Genomic DNA, 21,981 nt, shown 5'->3' with positions numbered 1-21,981 from the left:
CCTCTCCTTGAGATACACAAAAGCTTCAATGGCCTCAGTAGTCCACTAGACCGTATTGGTACCTTTCCTGGTGAGATCGGTCAGCGGCTTAACAATTATAGAAAAATTCTTAATGAATTTTCTGTAATAATTGGCGAAACCCAAAAATCTCTGTATTGGTTTCAAACCAATAGGCCTAGGCCATTCCTGAACCGCCTGAACCTTCACCGGGTCCATCTCAAAGCCCTCACTGGAGATAATGTAGCCCAAAAAACTAATTCTCTGCACAGCGAGCTCACATTTCTCCAGCTTAGCAAAAAGTGAATTGTCCATCCAAGAAGGAGAGAGAGAGATGTAATAAAGATAATGCTGATATATAGAAAGAACATCGCCCTCAGTAATTAACGGCCAGAGATATAGCTGTTATTGCAAAATACTGTATCTTTATTAGATAAAATACAACATGTAATATATAACAGTAAAAAACAAATAAGAGTGACTAGGATGAGAGACCCAGTAGGGGTTAAGGTCGAAAAAAACCCTAAAAGTGAAAGGAAAACCTTAACCCAATTGCAGGTGTAACTCCATAATTAATACCCAGGTGTTATACATAATCAGGCAATGTGGTCAGAGTCCGACTTGTTGGAGAGACACCTAGGCTATGAATCTGAGTTTAATCAAATAATGCAGCAAGCAGATAAAAGTGTCTAAAGTGATCTGCTTATAATAATCAGAATAGCCGCACATTACCTTGTGACATAATGATGACCGGGTAAGAGAAGTCTGCAAAGGGGAATGAATAGCGCGCCTCGACGCGCGTTTCACCGAAGTGGCTTCGTCGTTATATATTACATGTTGTATTTTATCTAATAAAGATACAGTATTTTGCAATAACAGCTATATCTCTGGCCGTTAATTACTGAGGGCGATGTTCTTTCTATATATCAGCATTATCTTTATTACATCTCTCTCTCTCCTTCTTGGATGTTCAAATTTTGATTGCTAGCTTTTCTTATAGGTTTACATTAAAAAGTGAATTGTCGCTTAACAACTGCAATACCTCACATACGCTCTGCCAATGAGACTCCAGATCCGGCGCAAAAATTAAAATGTCATCCAAATACACCACCACATTCTTACCGATCAACGGTCTTAGGATGTCATTAATAAGGTTCTGAAAAAACGCTGGTGCGTTGGTAAGACCAAAGGGCATAACCAGATTCTCAAAATGACCCACTGGAGTGTTAAAAGCAGTTTTCCACTCATCACCTTCCTTAATACGTAACAAATTGTATGCCCCCCGGAGATCTATCTTAGAGAACCACTTGGCCCCCACTAACTGGTTGAACAAGTCAGGAATTAATGGCAGTGGGTAGGAATTGCGTACTTTAATTTTATTAATTTCGCGAAAGTCCAGACATGGACGTAAACCGCCGTCCTTTTTTTTTACAAAAAAGAATCCAACAGCCACAAGTGACTTAGATGGTCTAATGTGACCGGTGGCCAAGCTTGTCAGTATGTATTCCTCCAAGGCCTTTCTCTCAGGGATAGTAAGATTAAATAAGCGACTCTTGGGAAGAGTTGCTCCAGGGACAAACTCAATAGTACAATCATAGTCCCTATGAGGAGGCAAAACTTGCAACTCCTCCACAGAAAAAACCTTCCAAAAATTCTGAATAGGTACAGGTAATTCCCCTCTTTCCACAGCAGCAATGCGACCGTTGCAACATCTATCATAACACTTAGGACTCCAAGACTTAATTTCATTGGTAGACCAGTCCAGTACAGGATTGTGCAATTTTAACCAAGGTAACCCCAAAACCACTGGAGCAGGCAAATTATTTAATACCGCCAAATCCAAATTCTCTTGGTGGATACCATTAATGGTGAGGGGAAATTCAAAAACCTTGTGAGTAATACCTTTCAAGGGAGAGCCATCAACAGCAAACACAGAAATAGGAGATGACAAAAGTTTGGATTCTAATTAAAATTTTTCCAAAAAACCCTCATCATTCACATTGAGTGTAGAGCCACAATCCACAAATACCCGAAATTCAATCAACTCCTCCTGGAATGAGGTGTTTCCAGAAAGAAATACTCCTTTTGAGTTTAAACAAGCTACGCGGGCGTAACTGACCTCTTTTTTTTTTTCTTTGCTCAAACGAAGCACACAGTTCTTAATAAAGTGGTCAGATTTACCGCAATAAAAACACAATCCTTTAGCAAACCTGCGGTCTTTTTCCTGAGAGTGGGGTGACATCGCCCCAATCTCCATCGGTTGTCCACCCTCCGAACAGACCCTCTGAAAACTAGAAGCTGCCATAGCAGTAGATTTCTCTTCATTACTCCTATCACGCAGTCTCCTGTCCACACGTATGGCTAATTGCATTGCCTCCTGCAAGGTTCCAGGTTTTGGGAAGGCAATCAGCAGATCCTTAACCCTTTCACCTAGACCATCAAGAAACAAACATTTTAATGCTGAGTCATTCCATTCCACTTCAGCCGACCATCTTCTGAAGTATGTACTATAATTTTCCACATCACCTGATCCCTGCTTCAAACGTCTTAATTCAGTTTCAGCAGATGAGACTCGATCAGGATCATCATACAACAACCCCATAGCAGAAAAAAAATCTTCCACAGATCTAAAACACGGATCATTAGGCTGTAGAGAAAAGGCCCATCCCTGTGGTTCTTTGCGCAAAAGTGACATTATAAACCCAATGCGCTGTGATTCATTCCCCGAGGATCTGGGTCTTAAACGAAAATATAATAAACAAGCGTTTTTAAAGGAAAAAAAATCTTGCCGTTTACCATAAAAAAAATCTGGCAGTCCTACCTTCGGTTCGACAAAATGCGCTCCAGGACAGCTACTCACGTGTTGCTGGAGCTCGGCCACCTCCAAAGACAGTCCCTGCAGGCGTTGAGCCAACTCCTGAACCGACACCATGCTGAAATCAGGATTTCTTTCCTTAGAGTGTTTTATTTTTGGGCTGGACTTACAGTTATGAACTGCTACAAACACTAAGGAAAGATAGGAAAACTGTCTCTACAATAGGACTAAGCTGATTCCTTACGATGCAGCGGGGGACCTGTTCCTTGTGAACAGACCCGCCTAAGTCCTCGGCTAGTCTGAACGCAGACCTATAGATATAAGGGAGGGGTCCCTACAAGAACTAAGGACTGGGATATAGTTGGACACCTCCTAGCAGAAATTGTAGCAGAGCAAAGACAAACAGACAAGCAGAAGTACTAGTGGTCAAAAGACCAAGCAAACTACAGAGTAAGGTACAAGGCACCTGGCTAGCTTAAGAGTAAATGTAACACTGAAGTCCAGCAAGGCCAGGAGGGCGAAGCTGGATTAAATAGGCAAAAAGTCATGTGACCAGCAAAATAGAAAAAACTAACAGGAGGGTTCTAACACATTCATATTTCAGCCAATTCTATGCAGAAGGCTAATGGTAGATGCAGAAAAGCAGCCCATAACCATGACATTGCCACCACCATGTTTCACTGTAGGTGTTTGGTACCTTACATCATAACGTTTTCCAATTGGGTGATATAGTTCTTGCCATCACTACCAAACAGATTGAACTTGGATTTATCCGACCACAACACCTTAGACCAACCTTAGACCAATCTGTCTCTTTCCATTGGCTATGTTCATTGGCAAACTCAAGTCGGACCTTCCGGTTCTTTGGAGAGATGAAAGGCTTCTTGACTGGAACTCGTGCATTCAACTCTACTACTCTTAGCCATCGCACCACAGTTTGTCGACTCACTTTGATCTCATATTCTTCGTTCATTTCGTGCGAACAGCATTTTTTATGGGCGTCAGATACTGACTTTTCCTTAATAATGTGATTAACTTTGATGGAAGTTTTCCATGGTCGTCCACTTTTAGGTTTGTCAGCTGTTGCATAACCTTCTTTTTCTTTTAATATATGTGCCACTTGACTCTGAGAACAGTTGAATTCCATAGCTACCTCTTTTTTGCTTTTACCTGACTTCACTCTCAGAATAATAAGCTTCCTGACATCTGGTGATCAACTTGGCTTTGTCTTTGCCATGTTTTAACCTAAAAACACACAAAAAAAAATTTAGGCAAAATTTGACTACCCATGACAAAATCTGCAAAACATTTGACCCAGCAAATGTTGAAAACTAACACATAAAGGAATAAAACAATGTCAAACCCAATTTTCGTCCTTATAGCTGACAACCATTTGCTTCAAGTTTACTAAAATCACCTGGGAAATGGCCTCACAACAACCAGACAGAAGTAATCACACTTTTAAAAAAAAATGAAAAACCTTTGGTTGCTACTGTATATTCCTGTCTCACTTGGATCTTTGAATTATTATTTGCAGAATAACTAAAACTCCTATTTTCAATGTGTTTCAACACTAGTGCAGTAGTACAACACAATCCAATTTGGACCTTTTTCTGTTCCTATGTGAAATGAGCCATGCTCCTATTACTACGCTATAAAAGCATAAAGTGGCGCTGCTTTGCTGGCCCTCATCTTTTACACTGGCTTTCATAGTCCCACCTGATTATCACATAGCGCAGCCAGTTGTAGGACAATATAGAGAAGCTTGCCTGACCCGCTCTGTGACTCTGCAGCAGTCAAAGCAATTGAATCGCAAACTGTCCAAATTTGTGGGGACCTGCAAATTTCATGAAGTTTGACTCAAAGTCGATTCTCCATGGATTGATACGCTCATCTCTAACCCTAACACCAGCCTAACTGCAGCACTGTTTACATCATGGACCTGGAATTTCAAAACAGTCAAGTTGGCCATATATACGAGATAGGTTTCAGAAAAACAGCTTTTTTTGCCCCATTCCAGCATAAACATGCACATGGAAGAGCAGAATAAACAGGTTCCCCACCTCTCACAAATCCAGCATTCTAAATCCTTCTTTCTCAACATTTTCTGCAGTGTTCTAAGGATAATTTAATAGTAAATTGTAAATATGAAACATAACATCACACTTGCATAACAATTCATTAAATTATGTGTCGAGAAATTAATTGGAAGATATAACTGTATGAAAAGCTTCAAATGCTTGAATTCTTGCTCCAGCCAAATAAGTTGGAGAAATGATCAAAACTGGTGCAAAGAAAGAGTGGAGTAGTTAACCATTGAAAATAATAAGGTCGCTTCTTTGATTTTTCAAAAACACGAGGTAGAATCTGGGTAGTTGCCTTAGGAAACAACTCCACTTTTCCGTTGCACCAGTTTAGACTCATCTCCCCTTTTGTGTCCTATGTAATCTGCAAGAATTTTGCTGAAAACCGACTGATAGTCCATTTGCAAATGTATTGTCTATTTGAATGATATTTATAAGCATTTCCTCCTACTCCACATATGAATTCATTGTCCATCTGTTGCTCTGTTCCCAGCCAAAATGAGCAGTTTGATGATGTGGGCTTCGACTGTTTGTTATTTAAAAAATACATCATATTCTGCTCCAGTGACAGCATTTTATATTAGACAAACCATTGTTAGGCTGTGTGCCCACGATGCGTTTTTTAAGCGAAGACGCTGCAGAAACGCTTAAAAAACGCTTGATAGAAGGTCTGCCATGTTCCCCAATGATAATTCGCATGTGCTGTGCACATGCTGCGGAAATTTCTGCTGCGGATTATCATTACGGAAAAATCTGCAGCACTACCAATTATTTTGCGGAAGTGCTGCGTTTTTGCAGCCATTGACTTGCATTGGAACATATGGAATCCGCATCACTGCATCTGTACATGCAGAATCCATGCGTTTCAATGTGCAGATGGTACCCGGGTTTGGAGAAGAGGAGACTCTCCTCCGGACCCGGGTACCATAGAAACTGTGAAAAAAAGAACAAAATAAAAATATACTTACCTTCTGGCGGCCCGCGGTGCGATCCTCCTCGCATGCCGGCAGTTCGCGATGGACTGAAGGACCTGCGTTGACGTCATAGTCATGTGACGGGTCACGCGACGCTGACGTCGGCAGGTCCTTCAGTGTACCGCTGCCGGCAAGGGAGAACGGAGGGAAGCAAGACTGCGGGGGCCATTGGAAGGTAAGTATATGTTTATTTTTTTATTTTTTACCATTCTTTCGGTCACAGTATATAAATCCATGCTGTTTGCATGGATTTATATAGTGTGACCAACTTGACAAGCACTTTCCAAGTGATGCTAAAATCGCTTGGAAAGCGCTTGTCAACCCGCATGCGGAAATGCATGTGAAGAACGCTTCACATCCGCATGTCCCTGGCAGGAAAACGCATGTACAAACTGCATGTACAATCCGCATGCGTTTTTTTTCTGCCAGGGAGATGCAGAAACGCTCAGGAAAAAATCCGGAGCATTTCTGCATCGTGGGCACATAGCTCACGGAGACTCTTCACTTTCCCCAAAATGCAGTGGGAATATGCAAATTATCTCCTCAGGACTCCTCCCCTGGTTTACCGATGTCCTCTTTTCAGCTCCAACAGCCAAAATCCAGTGTTCTTTGAGCTCATGGAGACTCTTCACTTACCCAAAATGCAGTGGGAATATGCAAATTATCTCCTCAGGACTCCTCCCCTGGTTTACCCATGTGCTCTTTTCTGCTCCAACAGCCAAAATCCAGTGTTCTTTGAGCTCGCGGAGACTCTTCACTTACCCCAAAATGCAGTGGGAATATGCAAATTATCTCCTCAGGACTCCTCCCCTGGTTTACCCATGTCCTCTTTTCAGCTCCAACAGCCAAAATCCAGTGTTCTTTGAGCTCGCGGAGACTCTTCACTTACCCCAAAATGCAGTGGGAATATGCAAATTATCTCCTCAGGACTCCTCCCCTGGTTTACCGATGTCCTCTTTTCAGCTCCAACAGCCAAAATCCAGTGTTCTTTGAGCTCACGGAGACTCTTCACTTACCCCAAAATGCAGTGGGAATATGCAAATTATCTCCTCAGGACTCCTCCCCTGGTTTACCGATGTCCTCTTTCAGCTCCAACAGCCAAAATCCAGTGTTCTTTGAGCTCGCGGAGACTCTTCACTTACCCCAAAATGCAGTGGGAATATGCAAATTATCTCCTCAGGACTCCTCCCCTGGTTTACCGATGTCCTCTTTTCAGCTCCAACAGCCAAAATCCAGTGTTCTTTGAGCTCGCGGAGACTCTTCACTTACCCCAAAATGCAGTGGGAATATGCAAATTATCTCCTCAGGACTCCTCCCCTGGTTTATGTTTGCCAAATGCAAATTTGAAGCGCTACTGCAAGGAACAGTGGAAAAAGATTATCAATTCTAGTGCCATGCCGATAAAGTCCTACCCAAAAAGACTAAATGTTGTCATAAATTTAAAGGGTACTTTAACAAAGTATTAGTTTAATGGTGTGCATATTTATTCAATCACATAATTTTAGTTCTTTATTTTTTTTCCACCTGAAAAGATTTCAGTTTATTTTTCAATTGAATTGTTCATATTCTGGGTGACATTAAAGGAGGAAAAAGTTCCGAAATTATTCTTCTTGGTATGATTTTTTTTTACATGACAAAAACCTAGCATTTTAACAGGGGTGTGTAGACTTTTTATATCCACTGTATTTTAGTCTGAACATTTTATTAATACAAAAAAGTTTGCTCAGACAAGCATATGGTACGTATATGTGCTGTCTGTGTTAAAATCGAATAACACACGGACCTATACTATTCCTTAAAATAAATGCTTGTGCAGAAGAGTAGTTCTGCTCCATTGTTCTTCGGAGTGGAAGAGAACAGGAGCTCTAGTGCTATCTGTTTTGGAGGCAGCAATCCTAAAAGTCAATATCGTCCCTTTAAAAAGCTTTGTTGTATTGTGCTGAGTTCATGGTATAGGTGCACTTTTAAAGAATGGGTTAATGACTTATTGCTACAATTCCTCCAAACAAAGTGCATAAATAAGAGAAGATCCTGACTCCCTTTTCTTTCTAGCATACTTTCAGAAGCAGCTGCAGCAGCATCAATTTCATAATACAGCACAACCGAGCAGTGTAAAATGTAAATCCAGCACTAGAGTGAAATAAAACACTTACTAGCTGTTGCAGCATGTGTGTCTCTCTGCAACTGTCTCCCTCCTGCATTTTTTCACTCTTCCCCTATCCATGGAAATTTATTGAATGCAGTATTTAAAGTGATCCTAACAGCTGATTCATGCAGGCCGGACCACATGTAGCATACAGTATCTTGCGAAAAATATTCACCCCCCCCCTTGGCATTTTTATGTTTTGCTACCTCACAACCTGGAATTTCAGTTTTTTTTTTAGACTTTGCATCACTTCATGTAAAGAACATGCCTATGACTGTGAACATTTGTTTTTCTTTTTATTGTGAAGCAAACAACAAATAGGACAAAATAATTGAAAATGTCAGTGTGTATAACTATTCACCCCCTAAAGTCAGTACTTTGTAGAGCCTCCTTACAGCTGCAAATCGCTTTGGATAAGTCTGTATGAGCTTTCCACATCTTGCCGCTGGGATTTTCGCCCATTCCTCAAGGCAGAACTGCTCCAGCTCTTTCAAGTCAGATTGTTTCCTCTGGTGAACAGCAATCTTCAAGTCTGACCATAGATTCTCAATTGGATTGAGGTCTAGGCTTTGACTAGGTCACTCCAAAACATTTACATGTTGCCACTTAAAGGGGTTGTCCCACGGACAAAAGTTGATTTTAATCAATAGATCTTGGAATAATAATAACTTCCACAATTGAATGTGTCTAAATAAAATGTTCCTGTGCTGAGATAATCTTATAACTGTGTCCCTGCTGTGTAATGTGTAATGGCTGTGTCTGACTGTAGGTGGCACTAGAGTTCTAGTCCTCTTACTCTCTGAAGAGACAATTTGCATATTTCCCAGAGGAGCATTGTGGCTTTAAAAGTCTCCTCACCGTGACATGCTTAACATGTCGCTCTCCGCAAGGAGAAATGTTACCCTTTAGATGCCGGTCTGACGCCTCTCACCCAGCCCAACCAGAACTCACACTTTGCACTGATGAGGGGCAGTACCCTGAAACACAGTGTCTGTAAACTGAGTTTCTGACTTATATCCTAAGTCATGTGATAAGGTTTGTTAAAGGATCACTATTGACTTTTAGGATTGCTACTTCCTGTAGGTGGCACTAGAGTTCTAGTCCTCTTTCTCTATGAAAAGACAATTTGCATATGACTGTACAGGGACATGGTCTGATAATTAGTGTTGAGCATTCCGATACTGAAATATCGGGTATCGGCCGATATTCACTGTATCGGAATTCCGATACTTAATTCCGATACTTTTATAATATCGAATACCGGAATCGGAAGTTCCCATAATGCCTGCGCTCTGCAGTGTCTGTGAAGGATGACAAGCTGGATGGCAGCGCTCAGCTGCGATCCAGCTTGTCATCAGAATGCCATCCCAGCGTGGGAGAATTCTCCTGATTGTTTAAAAGCCGGCGCGCGGTAAAAAGCCGCCGGCTTTTAAACAATCACGCAGCCCCATACTGCTTCCCCGCAGCCTCCCACCCCGATCCTCCGCTCCCATCGCCACCTCCAATCCCAATCGTAAATTAGGACCGGGCGGGGAGCGCAGCACCAAGGAGCGAAGGACCCGGGCGGGGAAGCCGGCAGTGAAAAGACTTCACCGCCGGCTTTCCCGTTCTGTGCTGCGCTTTCCCGCCGGTTATTTCAAATGAACAGCTGAGGTATCAGGTGATGCTGATCAGCTGTTCATTTGAAGTAGCCGCGGTGCCCTCAGAGGGTTCATGTGAGTTCATGCTTGACTGCATGAACTCACATCAACTTTCCCACGGCCGCACAGGTCAGCCACTCCTCCCAAACCCGTCATGATTAGTGTGTGCGGGGTGTGTGTGCGGGGTGTGTGTGTGCGGGTGTGTGTGCGGGTGTGTGTGCGGGGTGTCTGTGCGTGCAGGCAGACATAGGCCGATGTGACACTACTACTCCCATCGGCCTATGTCTGTCCCCCGTCCACTCCTGCCAGCAGGATCAGCTCGATGGGAGCAGTAGTTCCCATCAGCCTGATCCTGCTATTTAAATTGCCCTACTGTGTCCCCAATAAATTTTAAATACATGTCATTGGTGGCCAGTGGTTACCTAAAAGAAATTAGTTCATACATTACCTGTCCCCGCCGATCGCCACCTAAAATAAAGTAAAAAATAAAAAACTACACCTATACTCACCTAGACACCTAATTCCCCGAAGCCATCGATCTCCTGTAATAAAATATAAATTAATAAACCACAACCTTATCCTTACCCCTCCGTAGCAGTCCACGAGTGTCCCACGAAGATCTCCAGTTCAGAGCAGCCACATAGAATGTGACCGCTCTGAACCGCTGCCGCCGCTAGAATGACGGGGCCGTAAGGGTTCACCGGAGTTCAGGCAGCGCTGCTCCGGTTAGCTCCTTTACGGCACTGCTGTATCGTGAGAAATTCCCACGGTACAGCACTGCCGTAAAGGAGGTCTCCGGAGCTGCGCTGCCTGAATGCACTCCGGTGACCTCAGTCAGTGGCTCCCGCTGCCGGGAGCGGACGTGTTCCCGGCAGCGTGAGCTTACAGCAGCCATGCACAGCTGTCACCATCTCCAGATGTGACAGCTGTGCATGGGAGATAAGCGCAGGAACGTGGACAGGTAACTATTTTTTTTTTAGTAAACTAAGAATTAAATAAAATGGTGTTTTATTTCAAATAAATTATTTTTTTCTGGGTGTAGTGTGTTTTTTCTTTTTAACACTTTGTAGGTTAGTAATGGGGGTGTCATATAGACGGCCATCATTACTAACCTGGGCTTCATGGCAGCTGGCGCTGACATGAACCCCACCACTATTACCCCCTGCCACCGCACCAGGGCAGCGTGGAAGAGCGAGGCTAAGTGCCAGAATTGGCGCATCCTATGGATGCGCCATTTCTGGGGCGGCTGACGGCTGGTGTTTCTAGCCTGGGAGGGGGCCAATATTCATGGCACCCTTCCTGAGCTATTAATATCAGCCCCCAGCTGTCTGCCTAGCCTTTGCTAGCTATTAAAATAGGGGGGACCCCATGTCATTTTTTTTGGGGGGGGTCCCCCATTTTAATAGCTAGTAAAGGCTAGGTATTCAGCTGGGGGCTGATATTAGTAGCCTGGGAAGCTCCGTGGGTTTTACCCCCTTCCCAGGCTTCAAACATCTGCCCCAGCCATCTGCTTAACCTCCGCTAGAGACTAAAATTAGGGGGGCCCCCACGTCATTTTTTTGGGGGGGGTCCTCCATTTTAATAGCTAGTAAAGGCTAGGTATTCAGCTGGGGGCTGATATTAGTAGCCTGGGAAGCTCCGTGGGTATTACCCCCTTCCCAGGCTTCAAACATCTGCCCCAGCTGTCTGCTTAACCTCCGCTAGAGACTAAAATTATGGGGGATCCCACGCCATTTTTTTTTTAAATAAATCCTTTATTTTAACACTAAATGACATTTGAGGACTTAATAAAGATGCAGTCCCTAAATTATTATTTATTTTTTAATAAATTTTTCCCAAAACTTTTGACGTGGGCTTCGCCATATTTTTGTATGCCAGCCAGGTACAGCATCCAGCTTCTATGAACGCGCCATTTTCCGGGGCGGCCGCGGACTGCAATTTTCAGCGGGGGGGGGGGGGGCAGAAAGCTTGGGCCTCCCTGCGCTGCAGATTCCATCCCCCAGCTGCCTAGTTGTACCTGGCTGGACACAAAAATAGGGAGAAGCTCCACGTTTTTTTTTTTTTAATTATTTCATGAAATTCATGGAATAATTAAGAAAAAAAGGGCTTCCCTATATTGTTGTGTCCGGCTAGGTACAAATAGGCAGCTGGTGGTTGGGGGCAGCCCGTTCCTGCCTGCTGTACCTGGCTGGACACAAATATAGTGTGAAGCCCCACGTCAATTTTTTTTTAATTATTTCAGGAAATTCATGAAATAATTAAAAAAAAATTATGTGGGGCTTCGCCCTATATTTGTGTCCAGCCAGGTACAGCAGGCAGGAACGGGCTGCCCCCAACCACCAGCTGCCTATTTGTACCTAGCCGGACACAACAATATAGGGAAGCCCTTTTTTTCTTAATTATTCCATGAATTTCATGAAATAATTAAAAAAAAAATGTGTGGCGCTTCGCCCTATTTTTGTGTCCAGCCAGGTACAACTAGGCAGCTGGGGGCTGGAATCTGCAGCGCAGGGAGACCCAAGCTTTCTGGGCCCCACCCGCTGCAAATTGCAGTCCGCAGCCGCCCCGGAAAATGGCGCGTTCATAGAAGCGCCATCTTCTGGCGCTGTACCCAACTCATCCAGGGCCCTGGTGCGGTGGCTCACTGGGTAATAAAGGGGTTAAGGCCAGCTTGGCATTATCAGCTGGCCCTAAGCCCGAAACTCATGGGGTCACGCCAATATTAGACATGACCGCCATGAATTTCTAGTAAAGTACTTAAAAAAAACACAAACACCCAGAAAAAAGTCCTTTAATTGAAATAAACACACAATTCTTTATTGTTCTAAATTAAACCATACTTACCGCCACGCCCATTCCAGCTGAAGCCAACGATCTCCTGTAATAAAAGTAAAATAATAAAGCAACCTCATCCTTACCTTTCCATGGTTCCCAGGACAGCTTCAGCTCTGCTACATCGAGATGACAGGCTGGACCGCAGCAGAACGCTGCCATCCAGCCTGTCATCCCGCGGACACTGAGAAGCGCAGGCATGCTTGCGCTCCTCAGTGTCTCTCTGTGACGTCATCCAGATGAGCCGAGGTCATGTCCAATGAACTCAGCTCACCTCATGCACGTCACTGACAGCGTGGGAAAATTCTCCTGCACTCAGCGCTTCAGCGTGAGAATTCTCCCACGCTGTCAGTGACATGCATGAGGTGCGCCGAGTTCATTGGACATGACCTCACCTCATGCACGTCACTGACAGCGTGGGAAAATTCTCACGCTGAAGCGCTGAGTGCAGGAGAATTCTCCCACGCTGTCAGTGACGTACATGAGGTGAGCCGAGTTCATTGTCGGCTCATCTGGATGCCGTCACAGCCAGACACTGAGGAGTGGAAGTATGCCTGCGCTTCTCAGTGTCTGCGGGATGACAGGCTGGATGGCAGCGTTCTGCTGCGGTCCAGCCTGTCATCTCGATGTAGCAGAGCTGGAGCCGTCGTGGGAGCCATGGAAAGGTAAGGATGAGGTTGCTTTATTATTTTTCTTTTATTGCAGGAGATCGTTGGCTTCAGCTGGAATGGGCATGATGGTAAGTATGGTTTAATTTAGAACAATAAAGAATTGTGTGTTTATTTCAATTAAAGGACTTTTTTCTGGGTGTTTGTGTTTTTTTTAAATACTTTACTAGAAATTCATGGTGGTCATGTCTAATATTGGCGTGACCCCATGAATTTCGGGCTTAGGGCCAGCTGATAATGCCAAGCTGGCCTTAACCCCTTTATTACCCAGTGAGGCACCGCACCAGGGCCCTGGATGAGTTGGGTACAGCGCCAGAAGATGGCGCTTCTATGAACGCACCATTTTCCGGGGCGGCTGCGGACTGCAATTTGCAGCGGGTGGGGCCCAGAAAGCTTGGGCCTCCCTGCGCTGCAGATTCCAGCCCCCAGCTGCCTAGTTGTACCTGGCTGGACACAAAAATAGGGCGAAGCTCCACGTTTTTTTTTTTTAAATTCATGAAATTCATGGAATAATTAAGAAAAAAAGGGCTTCCCTATATTGTTGTGTCCGGCTAGGTACAAATAGGCAGCTGGTGGTTGGGGGCAGCCCGTTCCTGCCTGCTGTACCTGACTGGACACAAATATAGGGCGAAGCCCCACATCAATTTTTTTAAATTATTTCATGAATTTCCTGAAATGATTTAAAAAAAATTGACGTGGGGCTTCGCACTATATTTGTGTCCAGCCAAGTACATCAGGCAGGAACGGGCTGCCCCCAACCACCAGCTGCCTATTTGTACCTGGTTGGACACAACAATATAGGGAAGCCCTTTTTTTCTTAATTATTTCATGAATTTCATGAAATAATTAAAAAAAAAAAATACGTGAAGCTTCTCCCTATTTTTGTGTCCAGCCAGGTACAACTAGGCAGCTGGGGGATGGAATCTGCAGCGCAGGGAGGCCCAAGCTTTCTGCCCCCCCCCGCTGAAAATTGCAGTGCGCAGCCACCCCGGAAAATGGCGCGTTCATAGAAGCTGGATGCTGTACCTGGCTGGCATACAAAAATATGGCGAAGCCCACGTCAAAAGTTTTGGGAAAAATTAATTAAAAAATAAATAATAATTTAGGGACTGCATCTTTATTAACTCCTCAAATGTCATTTAGTGTTAAAATAAAGGATTTATTTTAAAAAAAATTGACGTGGGGCTTCGCCCTATATTTGTGTCCAGCCAGGTACAGCAGGCAGGAACAGGCTGCCCCCAACCACCAGCTGCCTATTTGTACCTGGCCGGACACAACAATATAGGGAAGCCCTTTTTTAAAAAAATTATTTCATGAAATAATTAAAAAAAAATTGACGTGGGGCTTCGCACTATATTTGTGTCCAGCCAGGTACAGCAGGCAGGAATGGGCTGCCCCCAACCACCAGCTGCCTATTTGTACCTGGTTGGACACAACAATATAGGGAAGCCCTTTTTTTCTTAATTATTCCATGAATTTCATGAAATAATTTAAAAAAAAAATGCGTGGGGCTTCGCCCTATTTTTGTGCCCAGCCAGATACAACTAGGCAGCTGGGGGCTGGAATCCGCAGCGCAGGGAGACCCAAGCTTTCTGGGCCACCCCCGCTGCAAATTGCAGTCCGCAGCCGCCCCAGAAAATGGCGCGTTCATAGAAGCGCCATCTTCTGGCGCTGTACCCAACTCATCCAGGGCCCTGGTGCGGTGGCTCACTGGGTAATAAAGGGGTTAAGGCCAGCTTGGCATTATCAGCTGGCCCTAAGCCCAAAATTCATGGGGTCACGCCAATATTAGACATGACCACCATGAATTTCTAGTAAAGTATTTAAAAAAACACAACACCCAGAAAAAAGTCCTTTAATTGAAATAAACACACAATTCTTTATTGTTCTAAATTAAACCATACTTACCACCACGCCCATTCCAGCTGAAGCCAACGATCTCCTGCAATAAAAGTAAAATAATAAAGCAACATCATCCTTACCTTTCCATGGCTCCCACGACAGCTTCAGCTCTGCTACATCGAGATGACAGGCTGGACCGCAGCAGAACGCTGCCATCCATCCTGTCATCCCGCAGACACTGAGAAGCGCAGGCATACTTCCACTCCTCAGTGTCTGGCTGTGACGGCATCCAGATGAGCCGAGGTCATGTCCAATGAACTCAGCTCACCTCATGTACGTCACTGACAGCGTGGGAAAATTCTCCTGCACTCAGCACTTCAGCGTGAAAATTTTCCCACGCTGTCAGTGACGTGCATGAGGTGAGCTGAGTTCATTGGACATGACCTCACCTCATGTATGTCACTGACAGCGTGGGAGAATTCTCACGCTGAAGCGCTGAGTGCAGGAGAATTTTCCCACGCTGTCAGTGACGTGCATGAGGTGAGCTGAGTTCATTGGACATGAACTCGGCTCATCTGGATGACGTCACAGAGAGACACTGAGGAGCGCAAGCATGCCTGCGCTTCTCAGTGTCTGCGGGATGACAGGCTGGATGGCAGCTTTCTGCTGCGGTCCAGCCTGTCATTTCGATGTAGCAGAGCTGGAGCTGTCCTGGGAACCATCGAAAGGTAAGGATGAGGTTGCTTTATTATTTTTCTTTTATTGCAGGAGATCGTTGGCTTCAGCTGGAATGGGCGTGATGGTAAGTATGGTTTAATTTAGAACAATAAAGAATTGTGTCTTTATTTCAATTAAAGGACTTTACTCTGGGTGTTTGTGTTTTCTTTTAACTTTGACTATGGGGTTAGTAATGGGGGTGTCTTATAGACGCCTCTCCATTACTAACCTGGGCTTGATGTCAGCTGGCATTATAAGCTGACATCAACCCCAACCCTATTACCCCCTGCCACCGCACCAGGGCAGCGTGGAAGAGCGAGGCTAAGTGCCAGAATTGGCGCATCCTATGGATGCGCCATTTCTGGGGCGGCTGACGGCTGGTGTTTCTAGCCTGGGAGGGGGCCAATATTCATGGCACCCTTCCTGGGCTATTAATATCAGCCCCCAGCTGTCTGCCTAGCCTGTGCTAGCTATTAAATTAGGGGGGACCCCACGTTATTTTTTTGGGGGGGTTCCCCCATTTTAATAGCTAGTAAAGGCTAGGTATTCAACTGGGGGCTGATATTAGTAGCCTGGGAAGCTCCGTGGGTATTACCCCCTTCCCAGGCTTCAAACATTTGCCCCAGCTGTCTGCTTAACCTCCGCTAGAGCCTAAAATTAAGGGGAACCCCACGCCAATTTTTTTTTAAGTAAATCCTTTATTTTAACACTAAATGACAAGTACAGTAATCAACACTGTCACTGTACTTCATATATATGTGACTGACATGTTTCTATCTATCTAATCTATGTGTCATTCTCTATTCCTTCTATTCTAAATTGTCGGGTACAGATGCTGAATTGCCGGCCGGCTTTCTTAAAGAGACGGTGCATGAAAACACTATTATTTTTTTAAATAAATCCTTTACACTAAATGACAAGTACAGTAAGCAACACTGTCACTGTACTTCATATATATGTGACTGACATGTTTCTATCTATCTAATCTATGTGTGAAGCTCTATTCTTTCTGTTATAAATTGTCGGGTACCGCTGCTGAATTGCCGGCCGGCTTTTTTAAAGAGACGGTGCACGAAAACACTAATATTTTTTTTAATAAATCCTTTACACTAAATGACAAGTACAGTAAGCAACACTGTCACTGTACTTCATATATATGTGACTGACATGTTTCTATCTATCTAATCTATGTGTGATTCTCTATTCTGTCTGTTATAAATTGTCGGGTACAGATGCTGAATTGCCGGCCGGTTTTTTTAAAGAGACGGTGCACGAAAACACTAATATTTTTTTTAATAAATCCTTTACACTAAATGACAAGTTCTGTAAGCAACACTGTCACTGTACTTCTTATATATGTGACTGACATGTTTCTATCTATCTAATCTATGTGTGAAGCTCTATTCTGTCTGTTATAAATTGTCGGGTACAGATGCTGAATTGCCGGCCGGCTTTTTTAAAGAGACGGTGCACGAAAACACTAATATTTTTTTTAATAAATCCTTTACACTAAATGACAAGTACAGTAAGCAACACTGTCACTGTACTTCATATATATGTGACTGACATGTTTCTATCTATCTAATCTATGTGTGAAGCTCTATTCTTTCTGTTGTAAATTGTCGGGTACCGGTGTATGCCGCTGATGAATTGCCGGCTTTTCATGTCATTCTACATTATTCTTAGTTGTTTTACTTCATGTAGAATTAACCTACAAGGAAAGAAAGGGTTTATTTTCATTCCGATATTTGTGTCCCATTGACTTGCATTGGTTTCCGGTATCGGAATCGGCGATATCCGATACTTTTTGGGTATCGGCCCGATCCAATCCGATACGATATTTCCTGATATCGTAAGGTATCGCTCAACACTACTGATAATACCACAGCTCCTCGGCAGAGGAGGAAGCAAAAGAGTATACAGACATTACAGCACATCATACAAATAATTCTTTCTTTGAGGTAGAACATTTTTTTAAAAAAACAGGCAGGGAGATGCTTTATCTGACAAAAATAATCCTCTGTGATCCTATGCTGTAATATCTATATGCTCTCTTTTATTTCCTCCCCTGGCCAGGAGCTGTGCTATGATCAGACCATGTTCCTTTACGGTGAGATACAGCCATTACACAATACATACAGTGCTGCTCACCATTATTGGCACCCTTTCATTTTTTTCATATATGGTACAGTATTTTCAGAAATAAATGGTAATGCACCAAAGTTATATCCTCAATAAAACATTGTTTTTCAACTTCCATGTTGCAGTTTCAAAGAAGAAACAGAATAAACAGCATGTGCAGCAATAAAGGCACCCCTTATTAATACTTGGTTGCACGCCCTTTGGCATTGCTGACAGCCTCCAAACGTTTCTTGTAGCCATCTATAAGCTTCTTGCGCTTCTCAGCTGGAATTTTCGCCCTCTCTTCCTTTGCAGTTTGTTCAAGCTCTTGAATGTTTGCAAGGTTATTTTTCCCAACGGCAGATTTCAGCTCACCTCAAAGATTTTTAATGGGATTGAGGTCAGGACTCATAGCTTGCCATTTTAAAACAGCCCATTTTTTCTTTTTCAACCATTCCTGTGTGCTTTTGAATGTGTGCTTTGGGTCATTGTCTTGCTGGAGGACCGATGATCTTCGAATCAAACCAAGTTTTTTTACACTGGGTAGGACATTTCACTCTAAATCCCTTGATAATGCTCTGATTTCATGATTCCTGTGAAACGGTCAAGGCCTCCAGTACCAAAGACAGCAAAGCAACCCCACAGCATTATGGATCATCCACCATGCTTAACTGTTGGTAAGGTTTTCTTTTCCTTATAAGCTTCATTGCGTCGCCTGTAAACAAATTGTTGCTTTGCATTGCCAAAAAGCTCTTTTTTTGTTTCATCTGTCCCGAGAACATTTTCCCAGAAGGATTGTGGTTTGCCAAGGTACTCTTTGGCAAAGATCAGTTGTTCCTATTTATGTATTTTCTTCAGCAATGGTTTCTTCCTTGGCCTTCGCACATAAAGCTCTGCTTGGTTAAGTGTGTGGCATAGGGTACTTGCTGAAACCATGACCCCAGAGTGTTCCAGGTTGGCCTTCAGGTCTTAGGATGCTTGATGTGGTGTTTTTTCCACCATTCGCATCAACCTTCGAAGACATATCTTGTCCATTTTCCTCTTTCCCCCAAGTCCAGGAAGGTTCTTGACAGTTCCATGCTTGGCAAGCTTCTTAATAACATTGCACACTGTTGAAAATGGGATACCAAGGTCTTTGGAGATGGCCTTATACTCTTTGGAAGTCTTGTGTTTGCTAATAATAGAAGTTATGATGTCCTCAGACAACTCCTTTGTCTTCACCTTTGTGACAAAGGATCAGGGCCTACCATGTGGCTTTTTAAAACACTGAAGTCATCATTTATTGTCTAATTCATGTCACATGGGCACCGACAATTAATCCATGGTGAATCTCTTTTGTGATTTACCACAGGCGAGTCAAAATGTGTTTCCATACTAAATTAATGTTAAGGGTGACAATACCAGTGACACAGCAAGTGTTAGGTTTTTCTATTTCTCCCTCCCATTGTTTTTTTATTTTAATTATTGTTTATCATTTGCTCTTTTGTATTTAACATGAGTGCTCTATACAAAAAAACTGTTTCACTTGAGTCATTTTTTCAGGAGATATTCCACATTATGTACTTAAACTTCATGGGTGCCAGTAATGATGAGCAGGACTGTAGCAGGGGCACATTTATAGAATTGTCTCAACAAAGGAGCATTTTATTTAAACACATCCAATTGTGAAACTTATTATTATTCCAATATCTATTGATTAAAATTTATTTTTGTTCATGGGAAAACCCCTTTAACCCCTTTACCCCCGAGGGTGGTTTGCACATTAATGACCAGGCCAATTTTTACAATTCTGACCTCTGTCACTTTATAAGGTAACAACTCTGGAACGCTGAAATGGATCCCCCTGATTCTGAGATTGTTTTTTTGTGATATATTGTACTTCATGATAGTGGTAAAATTTCTTCGATATGACTTGTGTTTATTTGGGAAAAAATCAGAAATTTGGCGAAAATTTAGCAATTTTCAAGATTTGAATTTTCATGCCCTTAAATCAGAGAGAGATGTCACACAAAATAGTTAATAAATAACATTTCCCACATGTCTACTTTACATCAGCACAATTTTGGAACCAAATTTTTTTATTGTTAGGGAGCTATAAGGGTTAAAAGTTGACCAGCGATTTCTCATTTTTACAACAAAATTTACAAAAACATTTTTTTAGGAACCACACCACATTTGAAGTCACTTTGAGGGGTCTATTTGACACAAAATACCCAAAAGTGACACCATTCTAAAAACTGCACCCCTCAAGGTGCTCAAAACCACATTCAAGAAGTGTATTAACCCTTTACGTGCGTCACAGCAGTTAATCAAACGTGAAAGGAAAAAATGAACATTTAACTTTTTTTCACAAAAATTTTACTTTAGACCCCAATTTTTTTATTTTCACAAGGGTAACAGGAGAAATTGGACCCCAAAAGATGTGCAATTTCTCCTGAGTACGCTGATACTCCATATGTGGGGGAAAGCCATTGTTGGGCGCACTGCAGGACTTGGAAGAGAAGGAGCACCCTTTCATGTTTTCAATGCAAAATTGGCTGGAATTGACAATGGACGCCATGTCGCGTTTGGAGAGCCCCTGATGTGCCTAAACAGTGGAAACCCCCTACAAGTGACCCCATTTTGGAAACTAGACCCTTTAAGGAACTTATTTAAATGTGTGGTGAGCACTTTGAACCCCCAAGTGTTTCACAAAAGTTTATGAAATAGAGCCATGGAAAAAAAAAATCATTTTTTTTCCCACAAATCCGATCTTTTAGCCGCAATTTTTTTTATTTTCACAAGGGTAACAGGAGAAATTGCACCCCAAAAGTTGTTGTGCAATTTCTCCTGAATATGCTGATACCCCATATGTGGGGCACACGGCAGGGCTCGGAAAGGAAGGAGTGACGCTTTGGAATGCAGACTTTGATGGAATGAGCTGCGGGCGTCATGTCACGTTTTCAGAGCCCCTGATGTGCCTAAACAGTGGAAATGCCCAACAAGTGCCCCCTTTTTGGAAACTAGACCCGTCAATTAATTTATCTAGATGTTTGGTGAGCACCTTGAGCTCCCAGGTGATTCACAGAAGATTATAACGTTGACTTGTGAAAATAAAAACAAACACATTTTTTTCAGCAAAAATGTTAAAAAAATATTTTCACAAGAGTAACAAGAGAAAGTGGACCTCAAAATCTGTTGTCCAATTTCTCCTGAGTGCGCTGATATCCCATGTGTTTGAGAAAACTACTGTTTGGGCGCATGTCAGTGCTCGGAAGGGAGTTACGCTTTGGAATGCAGACTTTGATGGAATGGTCTGTGGGCGTCATGTCGCATTTTCAGAGACCCTGATGTGCCTAAACAGTGGAAATGCCCAACAAGTGCCCCCTTTTTGGAACTGATACCTGATTTGTGAATCTTACAATGTAGTGTCATACGTCAGCTGTGTAGGACAACCTGACGAACACTACACAACTGACGTAGGACAGCCAACCTGTGTAGTGTTCGTCAGGTTGTCATATGTCAGAAATGTATTTAGTAGTGCATGAAAGTATGGTACCTTCTGAAGCATTCTTTCATACACAGGCCAAGTTTTTCGGAGAAGGTGTCGCATTGATAAGTGGTGTCCTTGCATATTCTTTTGTAACACACTCGGCACCTCTTTTGTGACTTACCTTTTTTTCCTGTTGAAGGGACCTCCCCCGGGAAATGCTGGCCTGGTACAATTCGAGATCCTTCTGTTCCGGAAGCACTGGGGCCTGCTTCGTCACCTCCAAGTATCAGGGCCTTGATCACTACCTACTGAAACTGAAGGTACTACGTAGAAGTCTGGCCTGCACATCATGATAGAAGGAAAGCGTTGTGCATTGCCATCTGTACGATGTGCACGGCCAGCTTCTTGTACCACACCTTGGCCTATCTCAAAGCACTGTATGGCTAGAGGACTTGATCAGAGAGATCAACTCTCCCCATGTACTTGTTGTACCCCACTACACAGTCTGGTTTGACGACCTGTGTAGTGGACATCGTACAGTGCTGAGGGTGCTGCCATCACCATGTATGGTGGTCAAGAGAAGGACATCCCTCTTGTCCTTGTACTTGCCTACCAACAGATGGTCGCTACATTGGGCTCTGCTCTCACCCCTTCTGAGCAGCTACCCAATTAG

The sequence above is a fragment of the Phyllobates terribilis genome, unplaced genomic scaffold (assembly GCF_046119375.1).
Source record: "Phyllobates terribilis strain yellow unplaced genomic scaffold, ASM4611937v1 Scaffold_1__5_contigs__length_1240528914, whole genome shotgun sequence".
Lineage (NCBI taxonomy): Eukaryota > Metazoa > Chordata > Amphibia > Anura > Dendrobatidae > Phyllobates > Phyllobates terribilis.
Note: the sequence above shows the minus strand (reverse complement) of the source record.